Here is a 17497-nt window from a genome sequence, read left to right as displayed (position 1 = left end):
TGTCCAGGCTTTGGTACAAAAACTTTCCCCCAAAATCCTAAAACCCAAATTTTAGGGAATATCCACTGCCATCACCCAAGTAGTCCAAGAAAACTAGGGATGAGATCTCTTGGGAAACCTGCTCCCTAAAACCTCAGGGGTACCTGAAGTTCTTTTTCCCCTCAGAGCTTGAAAAAGAAGAGAGAAAACCAAGCTGCAGTCTGTGCTAGGTGACTCCCAGACAGTCAGACAGACAGAGAGTTTACAGATAAAACTAGGACACCAAAATAAACCTATAGCAGGTTAATTAGAAAAGAAAACAAACTTTTTATTATCAAAACAATACTGCCGTTGCAAGTATAGTTAAGGTGGCTAGATGGTAAGGGCCACCAATTTGTATACTCAGAGGCTGTGTCTATACTGGCTACTTATTCTGGAAAATCAGCCGCTTTTCCGGAATAACTTGCCAGCTGTCTACAGTGGCTGCTTGCTTTTCCGGAAAATCACTGACGATTTCATGTAAGATTGTCAGTGTTCTTGTGGAAAACTATGCTGCTCTCATTCGGGCAAAAGTCCTTTTGTGCAAAACTTTTGCGCAAAAGGGCCAGTATAGACAGGTCAGGTTTATTTTCCGCAAAAAAGCCCTGATTGCGAAAATGGCGATCAGGGCTTTTTTGCGGAAAAGCACGTCTAGATTGGCACGGATGCTTTTCCGCAAAAAATGCTTTTGCGGAAAAGCATCCGTGCCAATCTAGATGCTCTTTTCCGAAAATGCTTTTAACGGAACAGTTTTACGTTAAAACCATTTCCGGAAAATCATGCCAGTCTAGACGTAGCCAGAGACAATTCTGTGGGTTAGAAAGCTTCATTACAAAAGAGAAAAAAAACCACTTTTATGGTTTGGGAATTTCAAATTGATGTTAAAACAATTAAAAACCTGATAGATTAATTAAACTTTGCCCTACTTACATATTGTGAAAAGACTTTCTTAGAGAGAGCGAGACAGCCTCGAAGCTCCCTGTTGCCTGGAAGAATCCACTCTGCCTCAGACAGAGGAGGAAAAAGTTAAAAATTCCTTTGTTCCCAGTTTGAAATCCCTAACTGCATTGTTATTGGCTGACCAAATATCTGGCTAGGATAACCCCTTAACCACGAGGACTGACCAGCAGCCTGGTGGCTATGACGGGGAGAGTAGGAATGAGTGTTATGCTTTTGGGATCTGCATTTGGACCACTGCTATTAAATGTCTCACATATGTTCTTGAAAAAGGAGAGAGTAAAGGGATAAATAGTGACTAAATCAAAGTCGATAGGCACTTCCCCATTCCTCCTTTGAAAAGTACAAGAGTCCAGCAGGGACTGTTGTGCATTTCAAAGTAATAGAGCTTGGGTTCAGCTGGGGACTCTGAGTCCCCCACTGACCCCAGGCTCCATGCCGTGCTGCATGCCATGAGGAGCCCCAGGTCATGCCGTGTGGAACCTGGGGCCAGCTGGGGAGTTCTCAGCTGACCCTGGGTTCCATGGCTGCCACTTTAAATGTGTGGAGCTGGCTTTTCAAAGGGGCAGCTGCTGCACAGCTGATCTGTAGCTCAGCCATGCAGTGCTGCCACTTAGAAAGCTGGGGTCGGGGGGAAGGAGTACTTCAATCTCAGAGAGGCAGCAAGGTGTGGGGAATTGACTAGCTGACTAGTCAACAGACAACTATCCCATAAGCATTTGCTTATGGGGATAGACTTGTCTTTAACATCCCTAATCCAAAGCTGGTAGGAATGAGTTAAAAAGGGGTCTCACAAAAGTGGACGTTTGGGCAACACAAGGGCATATGAATCCGTGTTAGCCAACACAACAGAAAAAAGAGAGGAAGCGGCATGTGAGGTATGTTTCCATTTTTACTGGCTTGGACTCGAGCGCATGGAAGATGAGCGGGTGTCTTGGCATAATCCTGATGTCAGCGGGGAGCTACAGCCAACTGACCCGTCAGTGTTCAGTCCGTATCTTGTAGCGGAACAGCTGTGTTGTAGAAAGGGTTGGAGAGAGAGGCAGGTACTGGACGCTCTCATGCAGCTGTAGCATTTTTGGCAGTGATACTTGTTCCATGGGTTATTTGCTGTTCTTGCAGAGGCCTGCTGTAGGCAATCGGAGCCACTCTGGACATTCAGCTAGATGAGGGGCATCTGCCTGAAGTGAGTCTGAGTCACCTGTTGTTCCTATTGACAGTGGAGCTGTGGAGGTCTGTCGTGATGGTGTAGGAGCTGGTGTATGTTTTGTGAAATTATCTTCAGCCAGTGTCTGTGCAGCGAGGTGCCTCCTTGCGAGCAGAGAGATGCTGGTGATTTCCATGGGACAGATCCTGGGGAAGGCAGAGCTCTGCCCGTGGCTGGTAATTGTCTGGGATTGTCCTTTCCTGTCTGTAAGTAGCTGCACGTGGGTCGCTGCCCTTCAAATACAGCGATGTGGAGGGAGGGAGGGACGACAAAGTACAGAGCATCTGTCTGTGTAATCAGTGGACATCATCACATTGTTCTCCAGTTGCTTGCTCAATCATCACGTCCCTCAGAGGACCAGAGTATTCTGGGCAGGGTGTGGGTATAGTGGAGTGAGGGTGTGGTAAAGTGGAGATGGTCATAGTTTCTTATAAATTATGAGCATTTTAGGACCTGGATAGGCTGGAGAGGAATAAAGAAGGGGTCTCCAGTGACCAGCAGTTAGGTGATGCACATGTTTATGTCTGTGTTTTGACCAGTAGTGGTGGTTGAGTTTACAAGTCTCCTCTCATTCTCTTTTCAGTTCTCAGTGGCATTGGATTCATGAAAGAATGGCTGACTTGTGGCAGAGACTAAAGCCTTGAGCCCATCACTAGGGCTGGAAGCCAGCTAGTGCAATGAGTTTGGCAGTTTAAAAGATTCAAGGTATAAGTTATTTTGAATAATGTCTACGCTACACACTTATGTCAGAATAAGCTAACTACTTTGGAATAGAACATCGAAACTACAGGGAAGCCTTGAAATTAGTCTGTCAGGCTCCCCTAATGTTGACGTACTACATTGATTTAGAGTCTGAGGAAGCACTGGGGAGTAATTACTTTGAATGACTCTGGGGAGTAGTTATTTCTAAATAAGCACAGCTGAGCATATATACTGAAGACATTTCAAAATAACAATTTCTACATCAGGGTTATTCCTCATCACAAACAGGAGTCATTAGTTTGTTATTTCACAACTCCTAAGTGCCTAGTGTAAAAGTGCCGCAACAGAGCATTGACACTCGATGGCCACTTTTGGCAATGCATGCACAATTCTGTAATGCAGCAACTGTGACACTCGGGGTGTGTCTAGACTACAGGGATTGTTCAAAAAATCTTTATGTGCGTCTAGACGGCCGCTGCGTTCTGTCGACAGTAAATCAACAGAATGTGGCAGTTTTGTTGACAGCAGTAAATCTCATTTTACGTTCTATGAGGAATAACACTATTTTTGACGGAGATCTGTCAAAAAAAGGGAAGTGTGGATGCGGGGAAGATTTTTGGTTGAAAATAAAGGCCTCTAGGTAGAAGCCCTGGTGGACACTCCTGCCAGAGCTTTCATCTCTATTGTTCCTGCCCAGACAACTTTGGGCACCGGGGAGGGAACATCAGGTGAGTGCTGTGAGGGTCCAACACACACAGGGCAGGGGAGGCGGGAGCAAAGCGGATGGTGCAGTACTGTGACATGTCATGCTGATCACATCCTGGGGGGAGGGGGGCACACACATGACTGACCTCAGGGAGGGCTGTCCTACCCCTGCAGCTGCATGGCTGCGAGGAACCACCTGCTCCTACAGACACTGATGTCAGGTACAGGCAGGGGTTTGGGACCCTGGGAATTGCCACACAGCTTCAGGCGTCTTAGCAACCTGCGGGAACCCCAACTGTGGCCTGGCACTTGTCTGTGCTGCTTGGCCATGGGGTGGGGGGAGGGGGGCAGGATGGTGGCCTGCACACTGTCTGGGCTTCAGGGAGGCCGTGGCTGCTGCTCAGGGCATACCACTCCTTGGTGTGACCACATGAGCATCCGCTGATGCTAGAGGACAGGCACTGACTGCTGAGGAGGGCATGCTGTCTCTCAGGGAAAGTGTGAGCATGCATGACTGATGACTTTTCTCTCTTGTCCTCCACATCCAGCCCAGCTGTCCAGGAGGGTGGGGGGCCACACCTCTCCCAGCTCCCAGACGGCTGCAGGGAACCCATTGGCACTGGTGCAAGTATTTGGACCTGGTGCGGCAGCACATCTCGGCCCTGCGAGGGATGCAGGAGACATGTAATCAGAGGATGCAGGCAGAGACAGAGCGGCGCAGTCGCTTGCTGGACGAGTTTGTGCAGCAGCTGTGGGAAAAAAATCAAATAACTCCAATAGTGTGTAAGGAGGGACTGTGCAGGAAATCCAAACTCTCTAACAGAAAACTGCTGTAAGGGTTAAAAGTTTTCCAGGCCTCTCTCCCTGTAACAGAGAGAAATCATCTTAACTCTAATCAAGACCCTTACAATGCGTATCTCAACTTCACGAGACTCCTAGTCTGTCACAAATTGTTATGTAAACTGTTATCTTTGTCACAGTTTGCCTTGTAGACTCCTCACTCAGGTTCTCATGTGCCTTTGTTCTGTAAAACTTACTTCTAGCACACCTGGTGTGAACAGAAACGTCTCAGAGTACTTCTGCTGAGACTTTAATATGTTAAAGAAAACAATCAACAACTAAACTGTCTGAACATACTGTATAAAGGATCCCGGAAACTGTCTCTCAGGGCTGCTGCTGCTCTCACTCTCGTAGCTGTCAGCCTGCATGCATAATAAAATTTTCCTTTTGGATTTCTCTCCTGCCTCACTGCTTTGACCTCCAGCCTTGGACCTTTCTGGGGACTCTGTACCCCCGGGGAGCGAGATTTCCCCAACACAGCGCACTGCTATTTGCACTGCTATCTGGGAGGCCATGGCCTTCCCCGGTCCTGTGTCTGTTCCTGCTCCTCCTGCTCAGCCTGCCCTCCCCCTCCCACCAGCTCCCCCACCCCTCCTGTCACCCCCCTGCCCTCCTTCAACTGCTGCCATCCCAGACTCAGGTACAGCCGCACCTCCTGCCCAGGCCCAGCCAGCACGCGCAGCCATCTCCAAGCTGGCCTCCGCAGCCAAGGTGGCAGGGGTTCTTCTTCCAGGTGGCACCCTCAGCCCTGAGCCTCCCTCCTCCCTTCCAGCTTGACATTCCTCTTCCCATCTGTGAGAGTCAGTAAGGGAAGCACTTTAGTTTAACAAACAATTTATTTTTGGGACTGGTTTGTGGCCTGTTTGGGAAGGTCACCAGTCTGGGGACTGTAAGGAGCCCATAGTTTGAGCAATTTGCCCAGAGCAGATGACGTCAGCTGTGCCCAGACCCGGCCCGGTCTGTCACAGCCTGTCTCTGTTCTCAGTGTGAATGTGGGGCTGGGAGGGGCTTTGGACGGGGAGTGGGGGGAAGGCACTGGAGGCATGGGGCAATCTCACATTTGGAAGGCTGTGGGGAAACTCATTGGGCTCCTTGGGAGAATCGCTCCCTCAGGGCTTCCTGAATGTGCAATCCCAGCTGGAGGGCTTGCCGGATGGCAGCTGTCCGGGGCTGCTCAAAGTGCCTCCCCTCCACAGCAGCCTCATGCTGGGAGGAAGGCCTCCTCTTTTCTCTCCACTACGTTGTGCAGCACACAGTATGCAGCAACCACATCGGGGATGTTGTTTTCCCCCATGTCCTGCCGAGCGAGAAGGCATATAAACCTGCCCTTCAGATGGCCAAAGGCGCCCTCCACCTCCAGTTGAGCCCGATTCAGGTGAGAGTTAAAGAGGTCCCTGCTTGCATCGAGGTGTCCAGTGAATGGCTTCATGAGCCAGGTCATAAGGGGGTTTGCCGTGTCAGCCACAATGCATGTAGGTATCTGCACATCCCTGACTGCATAGTTTCACTCCAGAAAGAATGACCCAGCCTGCAGGCTGCGGTACAGGTATGAGTTCTGGAAGATGTGGGCATCGCGTGCCCGGCCTGACCACTCGACGCAAATATCTGTGAATTCTCCCCAACACAGTGAAAAGCAGAAAAAAACCCTGAACCTGAAAATAAACTGCTGTGGTGTCCGAGGAAGCAGGGCAACCAGAGCAAGCACTGCAGCAGCTTTGCTTTCCCTCCAGGAGGTAGGCAAGCCAGAAGCAGGAGCAGAGCAACGGCTGTCCAGGGGATCCCTTTAAGCACGTGCGTCTGCAAAGGGCAGGCAGCAACTCCTGGAAATAAAGGCTGCCCCCATGCCCTGCCAGAAGCACTTCTGGGTGCCTTTTTTTTTTTGAAAGAGCATCCGGCAGTCTGGACGCTCTTTTTCAAAAAAGCTGATAGCATGATGCGGAGCAAAAAAATCAATCTAGAAGCTTTTTCAACAGAGGCTTTTTCGAAAAAAACTTTAGAAAAAGCCTCTGTTGAAAAAGGCGTGTAGTTTAGATTTACCGTTGGTGGCCATTTGCTGATAGACAGGCACAAATCTCTAAGGGTGTGTCTCCACTACAAAGTTAATTTGAACAAACAGCCATTAGTTGAAATTAACTTTAACAGCGGCTATACATACAAACCGCTTAATTCGAACTAGGCGTTACTCCTCGTAGAGTGAGGTTTACCTAGTTCGAATTAAGTAGTTCGAATTAAGGGCTGTGTAGCCACTTAATTCGAACTAGTTGGAGGCTAGCCCTTCCCAGGTTGCCCTGGTGGCCACTGTGGGCGAAACCAGGGAAACTTTTCTGCTGTCTTCCTGGCCCCGGAGCCCTTAGAGGGCCATGGTCTGGCTAGAGTGCTTGTGCCAGTTGCAAGCCTGCCAGCACCCAGCCAGCAGACCCTGCACCTGGCACAGCACGAGCCAGCCAGCGGCTGCCACCCAGCCCTCTGCCTCTTCCCAGAACCAGGCTGACGGCTCCCAGGAGCCTGCCTGGGGCTGAAAGAGGTGGGCGCCTGCCTGATCTAGTGCGGAGATCGTGGATCTCATCAAGGTTTGGGGGGAGGCCTCCAACATCCATGATCTCCACACTAGGCACAGGAATATGGCCATCTAGGGCAGGATAGCTGCCAGCCTGGCCACCAAAGGTCACATGTGAACCCATGAGCAGGTTTTCATGAAAATCAAGTTGGTCCAGTGAGATTCCCGGCCCTGAGTTTAGAACATAAGAATGGCCATACTGGGTCAGACCAAAGGTCCATGTAGCCAAGTAGTTTGTCTGCCTACAGGGGACAGCACCAGGTACCTGGAAGGGATGGACCTAAGACAATGACCAAACGATTTGTCTCGTGCCATCCATCTCCAGCCTTCCACAAACAGAGGCCAGGGACACCGTTCCTACTCCATGGATCCAACCTCCCTGAATTTATCTAACTTCTTGTTAAACTCTGTTATAGTTCTAGCCTTCACAGCCTCCTGCGGCAAGGAGTTCCACAGGTTGACTATGTGCTGTGTGAAGAACTTTCTTTCATTAGGTTTAAGCGTGCTGTGCATTCATTTCATTTGGTGTCCTCTAGTCCTTCTATTATGAGAACTAATGAACTTTTCTTTATTCACCCTCTCCATACCACTCATGATTTTATAGACCTCTGTCATATCCCCCTCAGTCTCCTCTTTTGTAAGCTGAAAAGTCCTAGTCTCTTTAGGGGTTTGGAACAGGTCCCATTTGAAGATAGGCTAATCATTGTAGTTGCCCTTTTCTGAACCCTTTCCAAGGCCAAAATATCTTTTTTGAGGTGAGGAGACCACATCTGTACACAGTACTGAAGGTATGGTGTACCATTGTTTTATACTTCCCCTTCTCCTGCTTCCCCTGGCTTCCCCCTTCCAGCTCCCTCCTCCCAGGTTTCCACCTCCCCTCTCCCACCCTCTCTCCTCAGTCTCCCCAGAGGTTAAGCCCCACCCCTCAGTTTTCAAAAATAGAAACTCTCTTTATTTAACAACACACGTGTCATTTATTTTTTAAATCAGGAAGGGGGCAAGGGAAGGGTAAGTGGAAGGAGGTTAGGGAGGAATGGGGCATGAGCCCCCGATGGGGAGGGCTGGGGTGGCTCTGCGGGCTCCTCGGGGTGGAAGCTCTCCTGCAGGGCCTCCTGGATCCTGACAGCCTCCCAATTGATCCCCTTGGATGGCAGCCTGTGGCAAGTGCAGCTGGGCTGATGGCCAAGTGTTTTGATGTGCCTCCAAGACAGGACTGCTTTGCTGTCCCTCATCGAGGTAGACAAGCAAGTGGGGAACCCTGAGAACTGTCTGTCTGGGGTGGGGGTCGGGTTCCTTTAAGCACAACCCTCGGCTAGGAGCTCCACACTCTAAGTCCTAACTTGATGCCGTGCAGGCACTGGTTCTGGCCAGCCTTAACTTTGGTTCAGGGTCCACTCAATGTGGATATGCTATTTCGAATTAGCAAAATGCTAATTCAAATTAGTTTTTAGGTCTAGATGCACTAATTTGAATTAGCTTAGTTTGAATTAACTAATTTGAATTAAGTTAGTTCCAATTAGTGCTGCAGTGTAGACATATCCTAAGGGTGTGTCTACACTGTACCATTTTTCTGGAATAAGGGGCATTATTCTGGCAGAACAACAGTAGCATCCACACAGCAATTGTGTTATTTCAAAAGAAAATTGAAACAATGGAGGGCTTATTCCTCAGGGAATGAGATGTACCAGTGTCGGAAAAACGCCTCTTCTGAAAAAGCTTTTTCAGCAGCGGGTGAGCGACTGGATGCTCCACTGCTGCTATGTCAAAATAGCACCTCATTCTAAAGTTAGTCCTTTCCAGTGCATCCTGGGGTGCTAAATTGAGATAGAGCGTCCACACTCCCTGGAAGCCTCAAAATTAGTCTGAGATAAGCTCCCCTAATGTAGATGTGCTATTTCCAAAATCAGCTTTTCCAGAAGATATCTTCCAGAATAGCTTTGTCCGAACGAAAGTTGCGGTGAAGACATAAGCCTGCAGTGTAAACATAGCCTAAGGGTATTTCAAAAAGCACTTTGAAATCACCAACTAAAGCTCCACACTGATTGGATGCAGAATTGCATTTAAGGCCACTCAGAACCACTTCAGGCAGGGCTTCTGGTCAGCAATTACTTCTGGGAGCTGCTGCTTGAGGCTATCTGAGACCCTTTCACCTGGCAGGGAGGCTCGTGGGCCCATCCCACCCACCCTGGGAGCGGCCAAATAGCCAACATAGACCCCCCCCCAGGGATGGAGCTGGCTCCCACATTAGGAAGGCAGGAGAAGGTACCCACTGAAGGCAGGGAGACAGAGTGGGATCTGCAGTGAACTCTCGGATAGGGCAGGGATTTGTCTGGGGAGCACAGAATGGTGGGCTTGATCCCACCCTCCTCTGCCCACACCATCTGCCTCAGGGATGGGCCTAGGTCCTGTGTTAGAGAAGGGGGATAAGGGACCCTCTGAAGGTAGCAAAGTGACCCCGCCCCTGGTACAGCCATTTCTCGGGTGCTTCTCCTTTCCCTGGAGGGACAGCAAAGCCTTTGCTCTGACTGCTCTGGTTGCCCTTGCGGACACCTCAGCTTGCCAGTCGTGGAGCTAGAGCTGCCTCTGGGTACTCAATGGCCCTTAGGTATCGTGCTGCAGTTTCTACAGGCTGCCCTCCTGGCCATGCAGGAACGCAACCACCAGCTGATTGTCTGGGAGCGCAGCTCTTCCAGCTGCACCACGCTGTGCACCGCCGCTTCTTGCGCTGGAGACTAGATCTGACGGGTGGGACCGGCTCGACATGGAGCTCTGGGATGACCAACAGCTGCTCCAGAATTTGTGCACGAGGAAGGAGACCTTCCTGGAGCTGTGTTCCTGGCTCTCCCCTGCCCTCACACGACGGGACACACGCATGCGACACACATTCCCCTCTGGAGAAGAGGGTCACCATTGCCGTGTGGAAGGTCACCATGCCGGACAGGTACCGATGTGTCGGGAATCAGGTTGGTGCGGAAAAGTTGACCGTCAGGGCCCACGTCATGCAGGCGTGGCGCTCTCCAAAGGTCCTGGAAGAGGGGTGTGAAGTGCTGGAATGGGGAATCCTAGGGAAAGGGTGGTTGGGGGTGGTGGAGAAGCCCCTTTCCCAGGCAATTTTTCAGTCCCACCCTCACAGAGCCCTGCCAGGGATAGGCTACGTAGGGGGTGGCTCCTGATATGTGTGGGCAGGGAAGGGGTGGGCTGGGGGTCCTGCACGGGGCTCAGGCACCCCAGTGATTCTCTGTTTGTTGGTCTCCTGCTACAGGTGGTGCGGTGTGATGGTGTGTCGGGGAGCCCCTGACCCTGGGCCCCCATCCCCAGCCAGATGTGTCTCTTGGCCAGCCAGTAGAGTTAAAGGGTTTATTTCTTCTCAGCGACACAGCATAGCATAGGAGAGATGTTAACACAGGAGCGAGGGCAGACAGCCTTAGTCCTCTTGTGGGGAAGGGGCTTCACCCCCTTTCTTAGTCTCGGCTGGGCTAGGTGGAGTGAGGATGTTTTAGACCAACTCAACTCCCAGGCCCTACCCCCCAGCCTGATTGCTGACCCTGCATCTCTTCTTTTGTCTCACCCTCTGGGAACAGCCTTATCTGGTCAGGCTGAGACTTAGGTGTCTGGGGCTAATACACATGAGGAGTGACTCATTGGGAATCACACATAGCAACACAGCCAGGAGGGAACATCGGGTTACAAAGTAGACAGCACCTGCACTCTGTCACATGTGGGCCATCGACACCAGCCAGCTGGTCAGGGTCATCCACCTCAGCAACACGGAACCGTGTGGTAGTGATATTATTGACGGCACCCACATCCCTGCCCAAGCGCTGACTACCAGCCATCTATGTATATAAACCACGAGGTTACTTCTCCATGGTCCCACAGGCCCTCTCAACTACTGTGGGCAGTTTATTGACATTTTCTTAGGCTGGTTGAGGAAGGCACGTGATGCTTGCATCTTCTGCAACTCCAGAGTCTTCCAGAAGCTGGAGGCAGGCAGTTTATTCCCTGATCTCATCATCAGGGTGGGGGATGTGTTCTACATTCTGTTGCCCTGGCTCACGAAGCTTTACACCGTACACCTTGACCCTAGCAAGGAATGCTTCAATTGCAGGCTTGGCCGGGCCCGCCCTGTAGTGGAGGGTGCCTTTGGGTGTCTCAAGGTGAGGTAGGTATAGCTCCATGGGTGTCTCAAGGTGAGGTAGGTATAACTCCATATATTTAGTTAATATAAATAAATATATGGAGCTATACCTATCTCATAGACCTGGAAGGGACCTTGATAGGTCATTGAATCCACTCCCCTGTCCTCGTGGCAGGACCAAGTACCATCTGTGGCAGATTTGCTCCAAATCCCATCCTTAAGGATTGAATTCACAACCCTGGGTTTAGCAGATCAATGCTCAAACCACTGAGGTATTCCTCCCCCCATAGGTTGAAATGTCTTGTCACCTGGCTGGATGTTGGGGAATGAAACATTCCCTGAAGTAGTGGCCAGTGTTCTGTGCTCTACAATATTTGTGATCTGAAGGGGGAGGTGTTCCTCCTGGGCGGGGGTGGGGGAGCAAAGGCAGGCCAGGTCAGCAGGCTCTTTGAACAGCTGTGCACAGCTGCCATCTAGCAGGCTAATCAGGTGGGGGTGCACGTCTGGGAGCCCCTGAGGGAAAGTTTCTCACAAGGACCCCAGTGACACGGTCCCCAGGATCTCCCAACTAGGGGCCTGTGTCTTGCCCCTCTTTGCCTTTCCTCTCTCAATCCTCCCCGTCTTCCCCTGCAGAGACAATAAAACTGACATTGTTTTTTGGAAACAAAGTGGGTGTGTTTTTTATTTGGGGTCAAAGTAGCTGGAGAGGGGCTGGGGAAAGAATCTGGGAGAGGAAAGTGGGTGGAGGGAGAACCTTTGAGGGTGAAGGAGGGGTAAAGAGAGTCTCAGAGTTCTACAGAGTACTTGAAATAAGCCATTTTGAAATAGCATTGAGATAAGATACTCAAGATACACAATTTGAGCTATACAAATGATTTCATCATTTGGCGCCGTCTATGTGATGCCAAATTTCAAAATAAGGTGCTCTAAGAAAACATCCCTTTTGCCTCATAGAATGATATTTACAGGGAGTTTGGAATAATGAATCCAAAAAAACCAAGTTTGCTGTGAAGATGAGGGGTTGATATTTTGGGATTCTTGGGTATATGGAAATAGCCAAACATTACAGCTACACTGCAATGCTATGTTCACACTGGGGAATTAAGGTATTTTGGGGGTTATTTCAAATAAAGTATTTGAAAATATTTTTCAAAATAGTGTGTTCCCACATCAGGGAAGCATCAAAATTTGTGAGAGGTAGGCTCCCTTAGTAAGGACATGCTACATAGCATATTCTAAGAGTCAATGTAGTGTAGACATACTTTAACAAGTATTTCAGAATAAAACGTGCCAAAATGTAATGGGGAAATGCTATTTCAAAATAGAGAAGACTTGTAATTACTGTATCTGAGGCAGGCTTTCCTAAAGTGGATGTGCTACCTTGATTTAGAGCCCCAGGAAATACTAGAGCATAATTACTTTAATGGCCCTAGGAAGGAGCTATTTGTAAATAGCGACAGTGGAGCATACACAATATTGCTATTTAGAAATAGCAATTTCAACAATGGCATTATTCTGGAACAAACTCATGTCACAAAAAATAAGAAGAGTGTTATTCTGAAATACGTTCAAAATAACGGGCTTCCCCTCTGGATGCTCACGTTACCACTTTTCTAAAGTGATGTCTTATAGACGTGCTGTTAGTTACTCCCCAGTGCTTCCTGGGACTCCATTTTGAGTGACTGTGGGGAGTACTTACTTTGTTATACAGCACAAGCCTTACATTGAAATAACAATGTTTTATAAGATCATCTGAGCATATACACTGAATCCATGTCAATTTAAAACAGGAAATATTATTAGGGTAGAAATGCCCCATTCCGAAATACCTGCCCTTAGCAGAGCAACAGTGACACTCGGTGGTCACCGGCGGTAATGCACGTATAATTATGTAGCGCCTCCACAGTGACACTGGGTGGTCATTGTCGGTAATGCACGTATAATTTTGCAGCGCCTCCACAGTGACACTCGGTGGTCATTGCCGGTAATGCACGTATAAATCTGCAGCGCCTCCACAGTGACGCTCGGTGGTCATTGCCGGTAATGCACGTATAATTCTGCAGCGTCTCCACAGTGACACTCGGTGGTCATTGCCGGTAATGCACGTATAATTCTGCAGCGTCTCCACAGTGACACTCGGTGGTCATTGCAGGTAATGCACGTATAATTCTGTAGCGGCTCCACAGTGCCACTCGGTGGTCATTGCAGGTAATGCACGTATAATTTTGTAGCGCCTCCACAGTGACACTCGGTGGTCATTGTCGGTAATGCAGGTATAATTCTGCAGCGTCTCCACAGTGACACTCGGTGGTCATTGCCGGTAATGCACGTATAATTGTGCAGCGTTTCCACAGTGACACTGGGTGGTCATTGCAGGTAATGCACGTATAATTCTGCAGCGCCTCCAGAGTTACACTCCGTGGCCATTTGCGGTATTGCGGGCACAATTCTCTCAGGCTGTGTCTAGACTGTGTACATTGGCCCAAGAGGGCTTTTTCCCAGGTGGGAGCATCACTGTTCTTGTGCAAGAACATGGACAATCTTATAGTAGATCATCAGTGTTCTTGTGCAAATTCTCGCAGCCAGTTTAGACAGCTGCCAAGATTTTGTGCAAAAGCAGCCACTTTTGCACAAAATCTTGCTAGTCTAGATGCACCTTTAGGCTACGTCTAGACTGGCATGATTGTCTGGAAATGCTTTTAATGGAAAAATTTTCTGTTAAAGGCATTTTCAGAACAGAACATCTAGATTGGCAAGAATGCTTTTACACAAAAAGTGCTTTTGTGGAAAAGCATGTGTCCCAATCTAGATGCGCTTTTCTGCAAAAAAAAAAAAAAGTCCCAATTGCCATTTTTGTGTTTGGGGCTCTTTTGTGGAAAACAAATCTGAGCTGTCTTCACTGGCCCTTTTGCTCAAAAGGGAGCAGAATAGTATTTCTGCAAGAAGCACTGATTTCTTACAGTAGGAAGTCAGTGCTTTTGTGGAAATTCAAGCGGCCAGTATAGACAGCTGGCAAGTTTTTCTGGAAAAGTGGCTGATTTTTCCAGAAAAAGTGGCCAGTCTAGACACAACTATTCTGCAGAGGTATTTCAAAATAACAGGCCAATTCACGCTCACTCCATTTGTCCTGTGTCTGTTGCTAGTTGTCCTCCATGTACATTCAGTTTCCTCAGAGTGGGCCTCGGGTTTGGGCAAGAGTAAGGGGTCTGGCTCTGGGTGAGATTTTTGAGGTGTGTGGGTTGGGGCAGGGTTTTGTGGGGTGGGAAGGGGTGAGGGGTTTTGTGTTTACCTCCACTGTCTCGGGCCCATGGGACATTTGAAATGGAATGGCTCCTAGGTAATTGCTACCTTTGTCCTTTACTAGTGGTGCTGGGGTGGGTGGGTGGGTGTAGGGCTGGGTTGCCTTTAGAACTGAGCACTCTCCTAGCAGCTGCTGCTCCATACTTGGCCACCCATGTTCTAATTTGTGTCAGGATTGAGGTCTGAGACCTTTGTGTATGAAAATTAAGTATTGGCGGAGCCAGTGGGGTCTAGAGGAGATGGGGCAGGGAGCCTGAAAGGAAGCGTTGGCCAGTGTTGAAGCTCACATCATCAGAGTACAAGTTCTCACACGTTGCCATTTGCCCATCATATTGGTTCTGGGGGGCATGGTGGGTTTATTGTTTGTATCAGGTGGCCTGGCACTATAACAGGGAATGACCACCCTCCTTCATCTTGAGAATGAGGCAGCGTGTATCCTCTGTGGCACCAGGCAAGTAATGTTTCCTGCACTCTGCATATACTCCAGTTGAAACACCCTATTCAGTACATCTAAAGTAGCTATTTCAGCACCCAGTAGCTATGTACGCCCTGAGAAACCCTATTTCAGGTTCCTAAAAGGAAAACCTTGCCCCCAGAAAGAGGGGTGACTGTAGCCTCACCTGGTCACAGAGTTTGAGTCTGTGGAGATTAGTATTTGTTAGAAGAAGAGATGATAAATGCTTCAGGATGAGCTGCTCTTGCTGCTGTTAATGTAGAAATGGAGTAAAGGGAGTCTGTGGCCTATGAGTCTGCATTTATACATTCCTTTGGCCTGCAAGGCATCCTGGGATATTGAGGGGCGGAGCTTATGGTAGCATTTAAGCTGGGCATGTAGGCCTAGGGAGTCATTCAGCTTTGGGTTCCTTTGAGGAGGTGTAGGTAGGTACTCCTACAATCATGGTGAGTGTTGATATTGGGTAAAGCTGGGTTGTATTTTTGGTTAAAGTACCATTCTTCTGTTGTCATTTTTGATTTGTGATTTAATTGCATTTTATGTTATTTGTAGCGTATTTAATGCATGCGGGAAGATGATACAGGGAATTGTTTCTGATAGCCATTCTGCAAAACACACATCATTAGCATCAATAGGATTTCTAGAGTGTCTGCTGCAGAACCATAGCAGTTTTCTGGCTGGGTTATGCAGGGGCTGCTCTGAGATTACTGTAATGTGTAATGCAAGTTCTCTCTGATTCATTGTACTCATGGGGCTTTAGATGACTGAACGTGAAAGAAAAGGGGAAAAAATATAGCTGAAGTTAGCAATCAGGTTTGCAGTCGGGTTTTATTTGCATTTGCCAGTATTGTCCAATTTTGTATGGATCGGTGTTGTCATTTTCAAGATGCATGAATATTTTTATGCATTTTTCTGGTAGGTCTGTGAGTCCTCGACTACTGAGGGGAATGAGACATTGAGGGGGAAACGCCCGTCAAATCGTCCTAGTTAAGTATCTGACAAAGGGTTTGATGACGAGAAGCATTCCTGTGGTTGCGTCTTCTTGTTTTTGTATAGAAGCTCTCTAAACGGTGACCGTTGCTAATGGGAGTAGGAAAGGCATGCGGGTGGAAGGTCATTGTAGGAAGGGACCATGCATTTCCTCTGGAGGAAAGGGCGTTTCTGGGCCAGTGACCCATCTGTAGCTAGAGATGCTCCACGCTCAGTTTCCTGTCTGTTACACTGCACTGGGCTTGCATAATTGGTCACTGCTACTTTTTTCTTTCATCCTCTTCTGGGTGTTGGTTTTGTGCAGAGCACTAGAGCATCTTAGTTAATGATGGGCTACTGTGGCAGCGAGAGAGGGAGGATGAGCAGGAGTATGTAGAAGTGTAGCCATTTTCTGTGTCCTGAAAAGCGATCGAGGGGGTGCGGCAGCGGGGCACGGGGAGTGTACTTTGTAAAAGAAATGTCTTTTGTTAATGAAGCAGTAGGCGGTTGAAGTTTGCTCATTGGCAAGAACGGTACCGGATGCTGATGCCGGTTGTCACGTTCCACGGAGGATCGTGACCATTTGTTCATTCGTCTGGGAAGACGTCACCGACCGAGGGACGATGACGTACGAGAGCGATGGCCTGTAGACAAAGGAAAAGAAGAGCTTGAGATCAGGAGGGGACATCAAAGTTAAGCGTCTTTCTGAGAGTTGGATGGTCAGAAGGATTTGTTAGGCTGAGGTTCATTGTTTAGGAACGGAAGTCCTGTCACACATGGCTATTGTGAAGAGGGATGGGAGCGGGGGGGGGGGGGGTCATTATATGGAGGAAGTGAGTATTTCTCCCGAGAGAGCGATGCGCATGTTGTAGTAAAAACTAAGTGTGCTTTTTCCCCTGCATTGCTTAAGCTCGAAACAGCAGGTATTGTTTAGCCGATTGCATATGTTGTAGAAGCTGCTAATCTTTCTGCCAGGGAATTGAGTAAACTTGCAGTGACCAATCACGTTGCGACATGCTGACCAGAAGGAATGTGAAATCTATAAAAGTTTCAGCTCAGGCAATGCTCAAGGTCGACCTTGCTTTGAGCACCGAGCTACTCGGCCCAACTTATTTGCAAACAATAAAATAGAGTTGGACCCAGTGTGAAAGCGTGACTGTCTTGAGCCAAATTGAACTAGTCTGCAGGGGACGAAACTAGCAATTTATGCAAGAATGTCACTAGAGATGCACTGGGTTTGCACAAGCGATCACCACTATCTCTGTCTTTGGTTCTATATGCAGTTGTGGTTTTCTGAGGCAGATGTGAGCATCCTAGCTAGCGAGAGGCGCCAGCGGGGTGGGAAATGTGGAGGGCTACGTTCAGGAAGCGAGTTGCATCTTTGTCATAGATACACATGTGTCAGGGGTGTTTTGGGCTTTTGGTTATTTTAGCAAACGGAGAGCAATAACATAGTATTGTCGCTTTTAGCGATAATGTGGAATTTGTTGTTGACATGCCACAGGAGGATTCGAGTACAGAGCCGAGGGAGCGAGGCAGGGCAAGTCCATCCTGTTCAGTTGTCGCGGTTTGAAGCAATGGAGACGCAAGTGGAAGTGGCATAACCGGTGGCATCCGTGAGGTAAGTGTTAAGTTAGAGCTTTGAGTGCA

Source organism: Pelodiscus sinensis, chromosome 8 (assembly GCF_052426305.1).
Source record: "Pelodiscus sinensis isolate ZL-2025 chromosome 8, ASM5242630v1, whole genome shotgun sequence".
Classification (NCBI taxonomy): domain Eukaryota; kingdom Metazoa; phylum Chordata; order Testudines; family Trionychidae; genus Pelodiscus; species Pelodiscus sinensis.
This window is presented reverse-complemented; position numbering follows the sequence as displayed.